Raw genomic sequence first — 15682 nt, forward strand, 5'->3', positions numbered from 1 at the left:
CAAATGGATTGTGTCTATGGCTGATTACATCTACAATCAACTAAAGGGAGTGTCTTCTGCAGTGACAGATTTTAAATCCAATCAGTTTGAAGGCTTTAAAAGGAAAAGTGATGACTTCAGCAGTCAGAAGAGAAAATTTTCATCTCTACTTCAGCTAGCCAGACTTTCCTGGGGAATTAATTGAAAACCTTCATCAGAGTTGCCAGCTTGCAGCCTACCCTATGGAATTTGGACTCAGGCATCCTCACGGTTGTATGAGACAGTTTTATAAAATCTCATATTTACAGATATCTCCTGTTGGTTCTGTTTCCCTAGAGAACCCTGACTAATACACCCAGGTACATCAATTTTAACATTTTGCCACATTTACTGTATCAGTCTATCATTCTATCTATCTATCTATCTACCTACCCACTTTCTGAGGACTTGAGTGTAGGTTGTGTATATCATGCTCCTTGAACACTTACTACAGCCATGTACATTTCCTAAGAAACAATGCTATTCGCTTATGTAGCCACCTTAATTGTAGTTATAAAAATCAAGAAATTTAACATTGATATAAAGCTTACAGTCTATGTTCCAATTTTTTCATATGGCCCTTTGAGCCTTTCTCCTTCATTGTTAGATCTCTTCCAAGATCACGTATTGCATTTAATTGTCATCATCTCTGTGGTTGTTCTCTATTTTATTTGTAAATTGTGGGAACATATATACAACATACAGCTTCCCATCTCAACCTCTCCCAAGCATACCATGCAATGGGATTAATCACATTTTCAAAATTGTGGTACTCTCACCACCTTCCTGTACTAAAACTTTCCTATCTCCCCGAACAGAAACCCTACATGCATTATGCATTCACTCCCCATTCCCCTGTCCTCCACTCCTGGCAACCTGTATTCCAATTTATGTCTCTATTAGCTTGCATATGTTCTGATAATTTCTTTGTAGTTACCATGGGGTTTAAATTTAGCATCCTAAATCTATAACAATTTCATTTGCTTTGATACCAACTCAACTTCAATAGTATACACAAATTATGTTATTATACACCTCCATCCCTCAATTTTTATGTAGTTCTTGTCACAAATTACGTGTTTATACATTATGAGTCTAAAGCCACTGATTTATCATTATCTTTCATACATTCACCTTTTAGATCCTGTAAGAAGTAAAAAGTGGAGTTACAACCCCAAAATACAATACTACTGACATTTATATTTATTCATGCCATTACCCTCACTGGAGATCTTTATTTCTTTATGTTGCTTTGATCTATTGTCTGTTTTCCTTTCTTTTCAACCTGCAAGCTCTCTTTAGCATCTCTTGTAGTATTGGATTAATGCAAATGAAGTCTGTCAGCTTTTGTTTATATGGGAATGTCTTAATCCTGTCCTCATTTTTGAAAGACAGTTTTGCTATATATAGAATTCTTGGTTGGCAATACATATTTGCTTTCAGCACTTTAAATGTGTCATCCCACTACCTTCCAGCCTCCATGGTTTCTGATGAGATCTCAGCACGTAATCTTATTGAGGGTGACACATTGCTTCCCTCTTGCAGTTTCAGAATTCCCTCTTTATTGTCAGCATTCAACAGTTTGATTATAATATTCTGTGGTGTGGTCTGTTTGGGTTTATCTGTTTGGAGTTCATTATGTGTCTTGGATGTAGGTATTCCTGTCTTTCATTAAATTTGGGAGTTTTGAGCCATTATTTCTTTGAATATTCTCTCTTTCTTCTCCTTCTGGGATTTCTACAACATGTATATTGGTATGCTTGATGGTGTCCCACAGTTTCCTCAGGCTCTGTTCACTTTTCTTCATTTTTGATTCTTTCTTCTTCTCAGACTGATTTCAGTGGTCTTATCTTCAAGTTTATTGATTCTTTCTTCTGCTAGCTCCAGTCTGCTGTTGAACAATTCTAGAGAATTTTTAAACTTCTGTTACTGTGGTGATTTAGTTCCCTAAGCTGTTAAAGCAAATACATTGAAATGCACTTGCCTAAACAATGGGGATTTATAAGCTTACAGTTTTCAGGCCAAGAAAAATATCCAAATCAAGTCATCATCACAGTGATGCTTTCTTCCTGAAGACCAGCTGCTGGCAATTCTCAGCTCCTCTGCCACATTGCAAGGTACATGGCAGCATCATTTGTCTCTCCCTTCTCTTCTGTGTTTCATTGCTTTCAGCTTCTTGCTTCTTTGGTGTCTCTCTCTCTCTCTCTCTCTCTCTCTCTCTCTCTCTCTCTCTCTCTCTCTCTCTCTCTCTCTCTCTCCTTGCGCTCTCTCTCTCTTTCTCTACCCCTCCTCTGTATTCATTCTATTTATAAAGGACTTCAAGTAATAGGATTAAGTGCCATCCTTAACTGAATTAGCCTGATCAAAAGCTCCTGCTTACAATGGGTTTACATCCACAGGAACAGATTTGAATTAAGAGCTTGTTTTTCTGGGGTACTTATAGCTTCAAACTACCTCATGTGGTCTTTACATCTGTTCTGGTTCCTTTTCATAATTTTTATCTCTCTATTAATATTCTCTTTGTGTTCATCTATCATTTTCCTGATTCCTTCAGTTCTTTTTCCATGTTTTCCTTTAGCTCTTTGAACATATTTAGGATCTTTTTTAAAAGACTTTTACTTATTTGTCCCAGGTCTGGTCTTTCTCATTGGTTTATAATGCTTTAATCTTGCCCTTTCCTGGGCTATCACTTCTTATTTCTTTGTATATTTTGTAACCTTTTGTTGCAACCTGGACATTTTGATATTTGAAAGTATTATTGTTTGTATTTAGACTCTGAGGCATCTTTTCCTTAAGATTGTATCCAGCTAGTGTTTTGGCAGTTTCCTTGAATGCCAGGTGCTATTAAAAAAAAGAAAAAGGAAAAAAAAGGAAATAAATTCCCCAGCCTTTGCAGAATGACTTGTGCAAGTGCTCTCCTTCAGGGCTTATCTTATAATGGATTTGGAGAATAGCTCCAGGCCAATGCATATTAGCCTCCCTGCATCTTGTCTTCGGCATGTGCTTGTGACCCTAGGAATTTCCCTGTTTACTGGATACAGATATCCCTCTACCCTAGGAAACAGTTTCCTCATGGTCCCAGGCACCTGTACTGTATGTCCTGCAGCCAGAAATCCCTTGCCCCAGGCAGCACGACTTGACTACTCTCCCTGTGTTCTGAGGAGAGCACTGTAAGCTGCTTTCAACACTGGGGCAAGTTCTGAAATGGCAAATCCCTCTGGCTACCACCAGACAGACTGGTCCAGACATACATCCTCCAAGTATGTGCCCAAGGATTACTCTTTTCTCTCTAGAGCCAAGACCAGGGATCCACATTGGAAGCCTAGGCTGGCTTTGCACCAAGTTGTTGAGAGATGGGGAAAGAGCCAGCCAGGTGCCAAGAGATCCTACTGCTTTTAAGCAGTCTTTTTCTTGATTAGGAATTTGCTCTGTGTTCTAGTTTGCTATTGCTGCCAGAATGCAAAACACCAGAAATGGTTTGGCTTTTATAAAAGGGGGTTTATTTGGTTACACAGTTACAGTCTTAAGGCCATAAAGTGTCCAAAGCAACACATCAGCAATTGGGTACTTTCACTGCAGGATGGCCAATGGTGTCCGGAAAACCTCTGCTAGCTGGGAAGGCACATGGCTGGTGTCTGCTCCAAAGTTCTGGTTTCAAAATGGCTTCCTCCCAGGATGTTCCCCTCTAGGCTGCAGTTCCTCAAAAATGTCACTCATAGTTGCATTTGTCCTCTCTCAGCTTCTCCGGAGCAAGAGTCTGCTTTCAACAGCCGTCTTCAAAATGTCTCTCATCTGCATCTCCTGTGCTTTCTTCAAAGTGTCCCTCTTGGCTGTGGCTCCTCTTCAAAATGTCACTCTCAGCAGCATTGAGTTCCCTCTGCCCGTCACCTCATTTATATGGCTCCACTGATCAAGGCCCACCCAATGGGCAGGCCAACACTCCATGGAAATTATCCAATTAGAGTCATCACCCACAGTTGGGTGGGGAGCATCTCCACAGAAACACTCAAAGAATTACAATCTAATAAACACTGACAATGTCTGCCCACAAAAGATTACATCAAAGATAATGGCATTTCGGGGACACAATATATTCAAACTGGCACATTCTGTTACTACATTATTTAAACCGTTTTCTAGAGTTTTGAGAAAGATGTTTCTGTCAGTTCTTGCTGGTTGTTCAAAGCTTCTGTAGGGGCACAGAGCCCTGAAACATCTCACTATGTCATCTTGATATGGCACAGCCACAATGTGCTTCAGCATTTCTTGAATTCATCTTGGACTGACTCTTTCAACTTGCCTCTGCCTCCTACCCCAACCTCCTATCCCCTACATTTCTTGCTGCTTTGGCCTCTCAGAGGAAGGCTTAGTGATATCACTCCTTCATACCTATCCTGGCATCTATTTGAGGCCTATTTATTTATCTCTTGGAATTTTAAATGTGTCCTTGAATTATGGAAAACTGGCAATCAGTATGTTCTAAGCTCTGTTTAGGGGAAGACTATTCACTTATTCAACAAATGTTTATAGAATTTCTGACATGACTGGATCTAATACTGTTCTAGCTGCTGGGAATGCATAGATAATTAAGGCCATAAGTAATGTCCTCTCTGTACCAGTGTACCTTGAATTAGATACTATATATAAAAACAGCCAGAAAGAACTACAAAGCCTTTAGTTTTGAGGGGTTTAAAGTCTATAGTTAAGACTGACAATTGAACCAAAATTATCATAAGGTGGATAAACTTGAAGATAGGGGAATCACACTGCAATGGAAGAACATAGCAAGGGAAACTGACCCAGGAGGAGAATTAGGGAAAACTTCCCAGGGTAAGAGACATTTTAGTAAGACCCAAAGGGTGATTAGAAGTTATGGTGAAGAAGAGAGTAAAGAGAATATCAGGCAAAGGAAACAGCATATGGAAAGTCCAAAGGTAAAAGAACTCCAGGGTTGGGAGAATGGGGCAGAGAAAGTTCCCTGAATAAGTATAATAATAAAAAGGGGTAAGGGGGATTTGGTAGAAGGATACAAGTGCTTCTCATTGAACCCAAGGATAAGAATGCATCTGGACCTTAGAAAGAAGCCAGAATCAAGAACTATTAGCAGGACTTTGCTTCTTTATACCCATTTTTTTCACACTTGTCTTCATATACAACTACTTTTCTCTGATTCTTTGTCCACAGGGTGGACATAGGTCCCAAGTTTATACTTTTATTTCTGACCAACTTGCTAATTCATACCCATTTCCAAAATCCCAAGAGGAAATCTGACAGTCATGCTTGAGTAGGTGTCCACCATTGCACCTTTTTTTGCTCTTAAAGCCACACACAGTTCTTTCTCAGTTCTATCTTACAGCTCTTCAAGCATTGAAAGCAACTTTCATGTTATATGGGTGTGACTATCCTCCATTCCTTTATAAGTTTTTCAGAGAAAATGTCTCCTGAGATCCTAGATCTCTCCTCTGGGGATCTGGTTGGTCAAAATTTCACATAAATAAGGCAGCTTAGAATGAACCCCACACAACAGTGAAGTAAAACCAGCCCAGAGTAGAGCTGGGCAAGGCTTCAGTTCATGTTCTTATGACCACTTAGCTTTTCTGATAATGGTTTCATTGATTCTGATTTAACGTATAGTCAACTGAAACACTTACATCTTCTTATATAAGTAGCAGTGGAGTCCAGTCTTACCCATCTAGAACTTGTACAGCTGGGTTTGGAGACCAAGTAAATGGCTTTACATTTATGCCTATTAATTACCTATCCCTGTTGATCAAGCCTATCGAGCCTATTGAGATGTTTTTTAAATCCTGGTTCCATTAGGAATAATGTTAGTGCTTCCCTCAGGCATTAATATGGGGATTATGTGAAATAAGGCATGCAAAGCATTTTAAATGACCTTCATGTAGTAGGGACTCAATAAATAGCAATCCATTTTATTATTACAGCCAACATGAAGATGAATTAAGTTAGGTGAACTCCAGGTTCTTTACAAGTTCTGGCATTCTGGGCTTGTATTAACTTTTAGGGTAAACAAATCATTGGAACTCCTGATTCTCAATTAAATATATATATTTTTTGTTGCGTTTAATATTTTTCTTTGTTGCAAATTTTTATACCATGGTTTAAACCATAAAAAAGGAGTAGAAGTAACTTAGGTCAAAAGGCAAAACATTCCTCATCCTTCTCAACTATGCTAGCCAAGTGATGTAACCACTAAGATTGTCAGACAAATAAGTGCCACCAGCAGTCAGTTCCTCAATAATGGAAAAGGGCATGCTGAGAAAATATAGGAAGAAGCATCCACTGAGAATGATTAAGAAGTGGCAATTTCAATGCCAGGGATGAGATTGGCAACTTTCAGAATTAATTATTCTGGTACTACAATGAGAGATTAAGAAGCTACTAAGCATGAGACACTATATTAGTGCTCTGAAGCACAAAAAAATAAGCAAGTCATGATTCTTGCCTTCAAATTATTTACCAATTAATAGATAAAAGACAGGTCAAAGATAAATATAATAACGAATAGTTCAAACACTCCTTTTTCAACTGAGATTAAAGTCAATTAGCATCTTTGTAGCTTCACTTATTCATGAAAGAATTGAGATTGAGGTGATATGATGAATATTGGACCAGATGTGGCACAAGCTTGAAAAGGGTTAACCTTGATATTGTGCTGTATGGTATGGTATTATTATATTTTATTCAGGAGATTCAGGGATGGCTAAACCTTGCCCCTGATCCATCACCTCTCCATTCACAACTCTGAGTTATAGACAGAGGAAAAAGTAAGTCAAAGTAAGGTAAAGTAACACTGTTCCATATTTATAAATTTGGCCCCAAATTCCCAATGCAAGTTTCCATTGGCCTATGCTGTACCCCCTAGAAAAGTTCTTTCTGTGGGTTAGGTTGGCTTGAATGGCCTGGAAACAAAGCAGCGTGTTAGGCCTGCTCTTTCTGCCTTCCAAAAATCCAAATTCTCATCCCATATCCTTCAATATGGTGGGCAAAAAGGAAAAGGCAAGTCTGTGCCCCAATTCCTCACAGGGACTTGGCCTTTGCTGCCTGCCTTGAGTCTTTTCAATCCTAAGTGCTCAATTCTGACATTTTGAGGGAGAAGAGAAGGAAAGATTACTAAGGCTGCCCCTGGAAGGAAGCTACAGGGGAAAAGAGGAAACACCACATTCGTGTGTGCTAGGCCATTCTCTATAAAATCTTCACATACTGGTAATTGATCAATCCAAATCTGGACTCCTCTTTAGGGAGAGGCTTCCTCTTGTCCTAAATCATCCTATGACAGTAGCAAGAGGAAGAAGGGCTGGATGAGAGAGCAGCCAAGAAGGGCTTTGACTTTCTTCTCATATTTCAAAATTGCTCTTTTATATCGTAGAATTAATGATGTCTGTTTCCAACCTACCTTAAATTAACATTGGTGTGTCCATAACATTAAAAAAAGAACTTAAAAAAAGACCTGTTGAGTTCTTTGAGGAAATACATAAGCTGTACTATGACTTAAGACTGAACATTACTTAGAATCTGAGAGATTAATTTTAAAGTTAGTAAGATAAGAAATGACTGAGCATAAACTCTGTGCCAGCCATGATATCAGCAATTACTAATAAATTATATAATTTATTCTCATAATAACCCTGTGATTTAGGGATTATTATTAGAAAAATAAAAGATTTCACTTTCCATCACACTTTAGTTTCACACAAACATAGTTCCATTCATTCTTGTGGAAAACTATTTAACCTAAAACTTCTATGAGTGTAATTCTTAGAAATGTGAGGTATGTTTATGTTTCACAGGTCTGTTTGGTTTTACATATGTTTTATGTAACTTCTTTGCCAATACCCAGCCCTGAATAATTCTTTCTGTCTGTTTCCTCTGCTGTCACTCCCAGGTTTCTGAGAATTTCTGTACGTGGCCACAAAACTATGCTCCCAGGGTCCACTCTGAATCTGAGCAGTCTCCCCTCAGCTGAACTCTTACCAGTGTTCAGGCAAGGACTTTATTCATCTCTCGTTGACTCTCAGAAGCATTCCACAGTATCTATTCTAAGTTTTTTCATCCTCTTAAGACACACCTCCAATCTGCTCCTTCTCCAGACCTGCTTCATTCTTAGCAGATGGTCATTCTACCAAAATATGGCTCCCCCATTCTTTCAAATGGATGTTCCCCTGACTTCACTCCACAGAGACTCAGTCACCATGGCTACCACTGCAGGCTTTGGTTCATTTCCTCAGAAATCTCAACTGGCAGTGATGGCTGAATCAGGGAACTTTTGCAAGGAAATGCTGGGAGCTCTTGGTACTAGGTGCTGAGTCTCAAAGATACCTCTAACTTTAAATACCCAGAAAAAAACACATACATAAGCACAAAAGAAAAGTGAAAAGGGGTCTAGAAACAGCAAACCTGTCCTGGTAGCTTCTTAAGGGAAGTGAATGAATCTGTGAATGAATAGAGGTAGAGGTCAGTTGTAATTTGAGAAACTGATCTCAAGAGACATTATATGCCTTTTTTCATTGCTTCAAATATACATTAGGGTTTTGAACTTCAAGGAAGAAAATGAATCTGACATTGTTTCTTTCTTAACTATAACTTCAATGCTGATTTATGTTCAGCAAACATTTGTTGCTGCCCTCTTTGTGCCAGACACTGTGCTCAGTGATGGAAAATATTGAATACAATATAGAATCCACCCTAATGGGAGATAAATACACACTAGGGGAAAATACGAGTTTAAAATTAGACTTAGTTCAGCTCTTCCAGACACTTCTGTCACAAAGCACAAGCATTTCCAAGTCTAGATGGGAACACTTGCCTTAGTTTGCCAGAGCTACTATGACAAATACCATGCTATGGGTTGGCTTAAAAAAGAAGCACTTACTGTCTCACCAATTTGAAGGCTAGAAGTCCAAAATCAAAGCATCAGCTAGACAATGATTTCTCTTGGAGTATGCACTATTCTGGTGCTGGCTTGCCACAATCCTTGAGTTTCCTTGGCTTTCATCTCTGTCACCCCTCACATGGTGATCTTTTCTCTCCTTGTCTCTGTTCTTCTGTTTACACTGACTTCCAGCTTCTTCTTTTGTGAACTTCTCTAACTATGATCAACTTTCTTCTATATATAAAGTACTCCAGTAATATGGATTAAGGACCATACTGATTCATTTGAGCCACAGCTTAACTAAAAACATTTCAAAAGATCCTATTTATAAATGGGTTCATATCCACACTCATTCAGAATAAGAATAAGAATATACCTTTTGAGGGGATACATAATTCGGTCTACCATACTCGTGAATTTGGAAAATGGTGTCCAACAAAAGTCCACTCAACCTTTACAGCACAAGTCAGTTCATTCTGTTTTGAATCCATTCACTGTGAGGCAGTGAACTCCCCTCTAAGGGATTCATCCTTCACAGTTCTTAGGAGTTTGAATTTTCTTCTTCCCTTGTCATCCTTATCCTTACTTACACAGTAGATGAAGAAAAGCTCTCTCTTGACCAAAATTTGAGGATGATAATTTTAGGCTACACAACAAATGAATGTAATAAAATATGGTTGTCCTGTAACCACATAAGAAGAAAATACACAGGGAACTAGGAAAGGGGACAATTTATTTTGCCCTGGGGAGCTGGGAGATAAAAGGTTGGCAAAAGCTTCATAGAAGAGAAAATATGACCTATAATGTGTCCTCCTTTCCTCCTAGATGATATTTTAAATTGTAATCTCTGTTTTTGGAAAATTAAAAATGAAATTTCATATTACAAGAGCAACATGTGTTCACAGAAATTAGAAAATCACCACTGGGTGAGGGTGGGTGAGCATGAAGCATGAGAGGACACTGGTAGTAATTTTGAGCACAGGGGTTTTAGAAGCCATGTGATTGAAGGTAAGTCTCTGTTAAAATCAGGACTTTTATTTTTTAAGTACTCTAAAAACAACATTAAATGCAAATAGGAAAGTGGGAAGAAAGGGAAACTATCCAGAAAGCTGATTCCTTTATCATTTCAGTCTAGACTTGCCAAAGGATCTTTGTTAGGTTAGGGATTTAGGTATTAGTACTAAGGACTGTTTGGGATCAGAGTCTTGTTCCTCCTATCCCTCAGAAGGCAGCAAACAGTTGTTGATTCACTCTCCTTATCCCTTAAGCTTGCATTACTTAATTTCTTTCTTCCCATTAAATTATAATAAAAAGTCTCTTATTAGTTTCCTTAAAGGGATTTGGAAAGATAAAGGAAGCTATCAAGTCCTAAGTGTGTCATAAACCTTGGGGACACACATAGCACTCAAATATTGGAGATGATGCCTAATGATATCATTGTTTAAAATGTCATACCCTGAAATCCCATAAAAGGTAACAGAAATTGGTTTGGGGATTTTACTACATTAAAACTTGTAAAGATGGCGTGAAAAGGGCTGCTGGTTTCTCTGATTTTCATAATTGGGCATTCCAATTATGAGGAAAAAAATAAAATAGTAGTCAAAACTCACAATTAGATGGCTCCATAAAGTGGAAGCCAAAACAAAGTTTTTAAAATTTAATAGGGCTGATGAAAGTTTCAAAATGGCGGCCTCCACTGACTGTCTTCTGCCGGACGATCCTCACCAGTGCTGCTGAGTGAACATCAGCTTTCCTCGCTTGTGAACCGGGACTAGATTAGGGTTTGGGAAGGGCAGTGGACTGCGATGGGGTAGGACTGATGAGATTTATGAAGAGTTTTCCCTCTCATGGTGTTTCATCATAAATACAACTGAGATATCAAGCCTTTTAGATTGTTGCTAGTGGACAAAAAAATGACATCTATTTCAAATTAACTACCTTCTCTGGGGTCCAAGAAGAATCTACTCTTTGCCATCTTCTCCAAGTTGATGAGTTTAGATTTTTTTACTGGACTGTGGTTGGGATGAGCACGTTTCTATGGATATTATAGATTCCCTGAGGAAGCATGTTCACCAGACTGATGCAGTGCAATCATCTCACCCTGATCCTCTCCATCTTGGTGTCCTACCATATGCTGTTAGAAAGTTGGGTCTGAACTGTGCTATCTATGCAACTGTTTATAAAATGGGACAGATGTTCATGTATGATCTTTATCAGTCTTGACAATACAGAAGATTTCATGCTCTTTACATTAGATGATGTGGATGCAGGCTTTGATAAAATACAGCAGCTAGAATTCTCTCAGATTGTGAATTTGAAAGGCAAAGGACATGGCTTGTCTATCACACCGCTGCCAGCCAGACATGTGATAGGTGGAACGATATGGAAAATAGTCAAAGATGGAAAAGAAGAAATTATCTATGCAGTTGAGTTCAACCACAAGAGGGAAATCCATTTAAATGGATATTCCCTGGAAATGCTAAGTAGACCTCTCTACTAATCACAGATTTGTTTAATGCTACTTGTGTGCAGCCTATACTAGATGAAAATAGAGGGATGAGGAACTTCTGACAAATGTTTTGGAAACACTTCAAGGTGATGGAAATGAATTAATAGCAGTGGACCCCTGCAGGCAGAGTTTTGGAACTTGCTAACTTCTTGATCAAATTTGAAGAACTAAAGATGCAAAATTGGGTGTTTACTCATTGGCATTCCTAAATAGTGTGAGTTATAATGTGGTGGAGTTTTCTAAGTCCCAGGTAGAGTGGATGAGTGATCAATTGTTGAGATGTTTTGAAGACGAAAGAAATAATCCATTTCAGTTTCATCATCTCTCTTTATGTCATGGTCTTTCTGATCTGGCTCAAGTACCTTGCCCCAAAGTTGTACTCGCCAGCCAACCTGATCTCAAAAGTGGATTTTCAAGGGATCTCTTTATTTAGTGGTGTCAGGGCCTTAAAAACTCAATCATCCTAAGCTACTCCTGGGACTTTAGCACACTTCCTAACTGATAACCCTTCTGAAAAAAAATCACAGAAATAGAGTTGTGGAAACATGTGAAGCTTGAAGGAAAGAACTTGAGGAATACTTGGAAAAAGAGAAGCTAAAGAAAGAAGCTGCTAAAAAACTTGAGGAATTAAAAGACCACAGGATTTCTTCGTGCCAGAGATTTAAGCTACTGAAGAAGAAAAAAGCAAATTCAAGTCAGGCTTGACAAAAGGAGATGAGCCCATGGAACAGGATCAAAAGATGCTGAATTAGCTTAGATAGATGGTGTCTTAGACATGAGAATTTCCAAATTGGACATGGGAGCTGTTTTATAAGAAGGAAGACTGAAGGATGATGGAGAAGACTCAGAAATGCAAGTGGACACTCCTTCATAGTCTAGCATTATAACACAACAAAAGGCCATGAAATGTCTTTTTGAAGATGATGAGAAAGAAACAGGTGAAGGAAGTTAGACCATTAATACTTTGGAAACTTTGCCACCTCATGAGGTTCCTGGACATCAGTCCGTTTTAATGAATAAACTAAGACTTTCAGACTTCAAACAAGGTCTTTTATGGGAGAAGATTTGAGCTGATTTTGAAGGAGGTGTGTTTCTTTGCAACAATCAAGTTGCAGTCTGTAGAACTGAAACTGGATGCATTGGGTTAGAAGGTTGCCTTTGTCAAGATTTTTATAGGATGAGACCTTTTATATGAACAGTATGCCATTGTGTAAAGGACATGATGTCAAGAAGTGTCTGTTTGACCCTTCCAAGAAAGAGAGGATTCTTATTTTATTCTAAGGTGTTTTTTGTTTTGTTTTGTAACTTACAAAAAGAATTGGCCAGAAATTTAGCATGCATTAGATTTTTAAAAATGTAAATAGATATTTTGCTAATGCTCAAATGAGCATACTACCTTTGGAGTTTCAGAGTAATAGAGGTCATTACAAGTGTAGAGGCCCAAAAGTTGGAGTGATTGGTTTTCCTTACAGTCCCCTTATTCTAAGAAGGGCTTTTTACTTGAATAAAACAGTGCAACTTAGGAAACCAGTTCATAATGTTTGCATGAGTTCTTGCAAACTATTCCTTATGTTTTCTGGAATGAAAAGTGAGAATTCTTTAGAAAAAATATGCTACTTTAAAAAAAACAAACTTATAAAACAGTTTTTTGAGGTTTGCCTGTTTTAAAAAAAACAAAAAACACACCAAAACTTTTACTGAGTGTGTGCCATAACTTCATTTTGAAGTCTAATATGCAATTGTTTTCACATGGAGCCTATCTGCTCCATGCCTATATTTCCCAGTGATTCACTCTAGTGTGAGGAAATACACATTTGGTTTAGAAATCAATTTTTATTTCTCTCATTTCTTGTTTTATCAAGATATTTTTGTTGTGGTTCAATTTGAATTATAACACTGTTGTGTGACTATACATAATTCAAAAGAATTCCTTGTGTTATAGTCTTAAGATTTCTGCATACATTTTAGAAACATCTGACTATAATATAAACTCTGCTTAGTGCTATGTTTTTAAGAAAACAAATGTTGAACCTCACACTTTTATAAGGCAACAGTATACTTTAAAAGATGTAAATGTTTTCATCTCTTAAACTTATTTCCCTAAGGTTACCCAAGCAGTGGTTAGATTTTATACATACAACTACAAAAATAAAACAGAGGTTGGATAAGGTCATTCTTTCTGTGTTGATGTCTTTTGTGGCTAGCAGCTCTGATACAGAGTGAAAACTGAATGTCTGTAATTTACATTGAATTTGAGAAATGAAAACCATGTTGCCTACTGTAATCTGTTCAAGCTTTTATAGAAAGTAGCTTAATCATGGTGAACCTTGATGTTTATTTCTATTTATATTTAGCATTTTTAGAAGGATCAGTCTTGTTACCATATATGGAACTATGTATAGTATAACTCAATGGTATCAGACTAGAATTCATATTTCATTCTTTTTCAAATGCTTACAGAACTTCTTTTTTGTAATACAAAGTTTACAGCCTTCTGATACTGAAAACCAGATATAAAACAATGTTACTTAAAAAAAATTTGATCGGGCTGATGAAAGCAGAAAAAAATCAGCAATCATAATCTCAAGTCTAATACTGTCAACATTCTGTGCTTCCCCAAAAAACATTTCTAGGACTGGACCTATTATACTTAGAATCATCAAAATTGTTGAAAGCACTTTAAAGGTATTAATTATCTGACTTGCTGTCTTAATTAACTAAGGGTACATCTTTGGGGAATTAGCAGGGGATGGTTATTAGGAACCCCTCTTTGATGACAGGAAACCAAGTGACAAAAGAGAGGTGACCTGTCCGAGACATGTAAAAGGCAGATTGCCAATGACAGCTAGACTCAAGTTTGGTTCAGCCCAAATAGAGGAAATGCCACTTCATTCATTAACACCAAAATAGCCACCTTCATCTACAAAATAATTTTTTCCTGGCATGGGTTTTTTTCCTTTGTTCAGCCTCAGAGATAATTCTAATGATTATCAGCAATGGTAGTGAAAGCCAAACTTAATCACCATAATTGACAATTAAGTTGGGTAACAACACAGAGACAGGTGATTTCACACAAAGCTAATGAAAATGGGCTATTAAAATCCACACACGTTTGGCAGCAATTATGAGCTCCTGGAGCCATTTGCTTTGAAATGTGCACATTTCACAGGCGGCTGCCTGCCAACAAGAACTCTGAGCAGGACCCAGAAAGAAGGAGGAAAAGACAGCATTACTGGAGATGTCTCTAGGTGCCATTTCCCTTCAGGAGCTTGCTGGATCTTTATCATTACATGCTTGATCTGTTAAAACCAAAGAGAGGTGTACATTTCACAGCTCTGGAGAATGATGCCTTATTTTCCACAGAACCAAGATGGAATCGTCAGAGGGCCAGGAAGTAGAAACCAGTGAAGAAAAGTGGGCAGAGTAGAGGGGAATTCATAGAGTAAGTGCTGGGACATGTGAGAGAGGACTGGATTTCCTGTCTAGAGTACTTCACTAAAGACTTGAACAGTTTTCATAAAATATGAAATATATGCTTTCATTGGATAACAGAACAGTAGATAAATGAGTTCAGTTCCCTAAGAGGCACCCAGAATGAGAAGGTGACGGTACCGTGCTGCAGTTGCATACATCTCCTGGTTCCTCACTATTCCTCCCTTACACTCAGTCGGCCATCATTCTACTAAAAGCCTCTCTCCTTTAAGCTCATACTACATGGAAATACCAGTTAGTAGAGAAGTTAGCTGGGGATTTCCATGACAGGAAGTCAAATGACAAAGAGAGGTGACTCATCTCAAGGAAGTTTTGGAATGGCATTCATTCACTTCCATGGTGGTGTGGGTAAAAGCCTCCTCCTCCCATTGCTGCCATCTTTGAAGACAGGTGACTCTACCACATTCACTGAGAGCTTTGGTAACTTCCTCTTCTCCCCAGTTACCACCTCAATACTGGGAGTCTTCAGTTTCCATAAGGATGACCTATACAAACTCCAGCCCCACAGTTTTTTGTTGTTGTTATGTTGGATTGTAATATTCTCCACTCTAACAACATAGTACTGATGCCACCCCTTGGTACCTTTTATCACCTTAAATGATGAAATTCCAGTATTCTCATTTCCTCTCCAATCAGCCCAGACATCAGGGTTTCTCTGTTGAAAGAGAATAATATTGTGGTTAAAAGCATGGCATTTAGAGGAGACTGCCTAGGTTTAAAATCTACTTGGATCACTTACTGGTAGCATATGCGTGAACAAGTTAGTTTCT

At 38.2% G+C, this 15682-nt stretch overlaps 1 pseudogene; it reads left to right on the forward strand.

The window, feature by feature from the left end:
• LOC119513143 overlaps nt 1-12125 on the forward strand; it is a 62239-nt pseudogene extending 50114 nt beyond the window's left edge.
• The last annotated feature ends 3557 nt before the right edge of the window (nt 12126-15682 follow it).

Source organism: Choloepus didactylus, chromosome 2 (assembly GCF_015220235.1).
Source record: "Choloepus didactylus isolate mChoDid1 chromosome 2, mChoDid1.pri, whole genome shotgun sequence".
Classification (NCBI taxonomy): domain Eukaryota; kingdom Metazoa; phylum Chordata; class Mammalia; order Pilosa; family Megalonychidae; genus Choloepus; species Choloepus didactylus.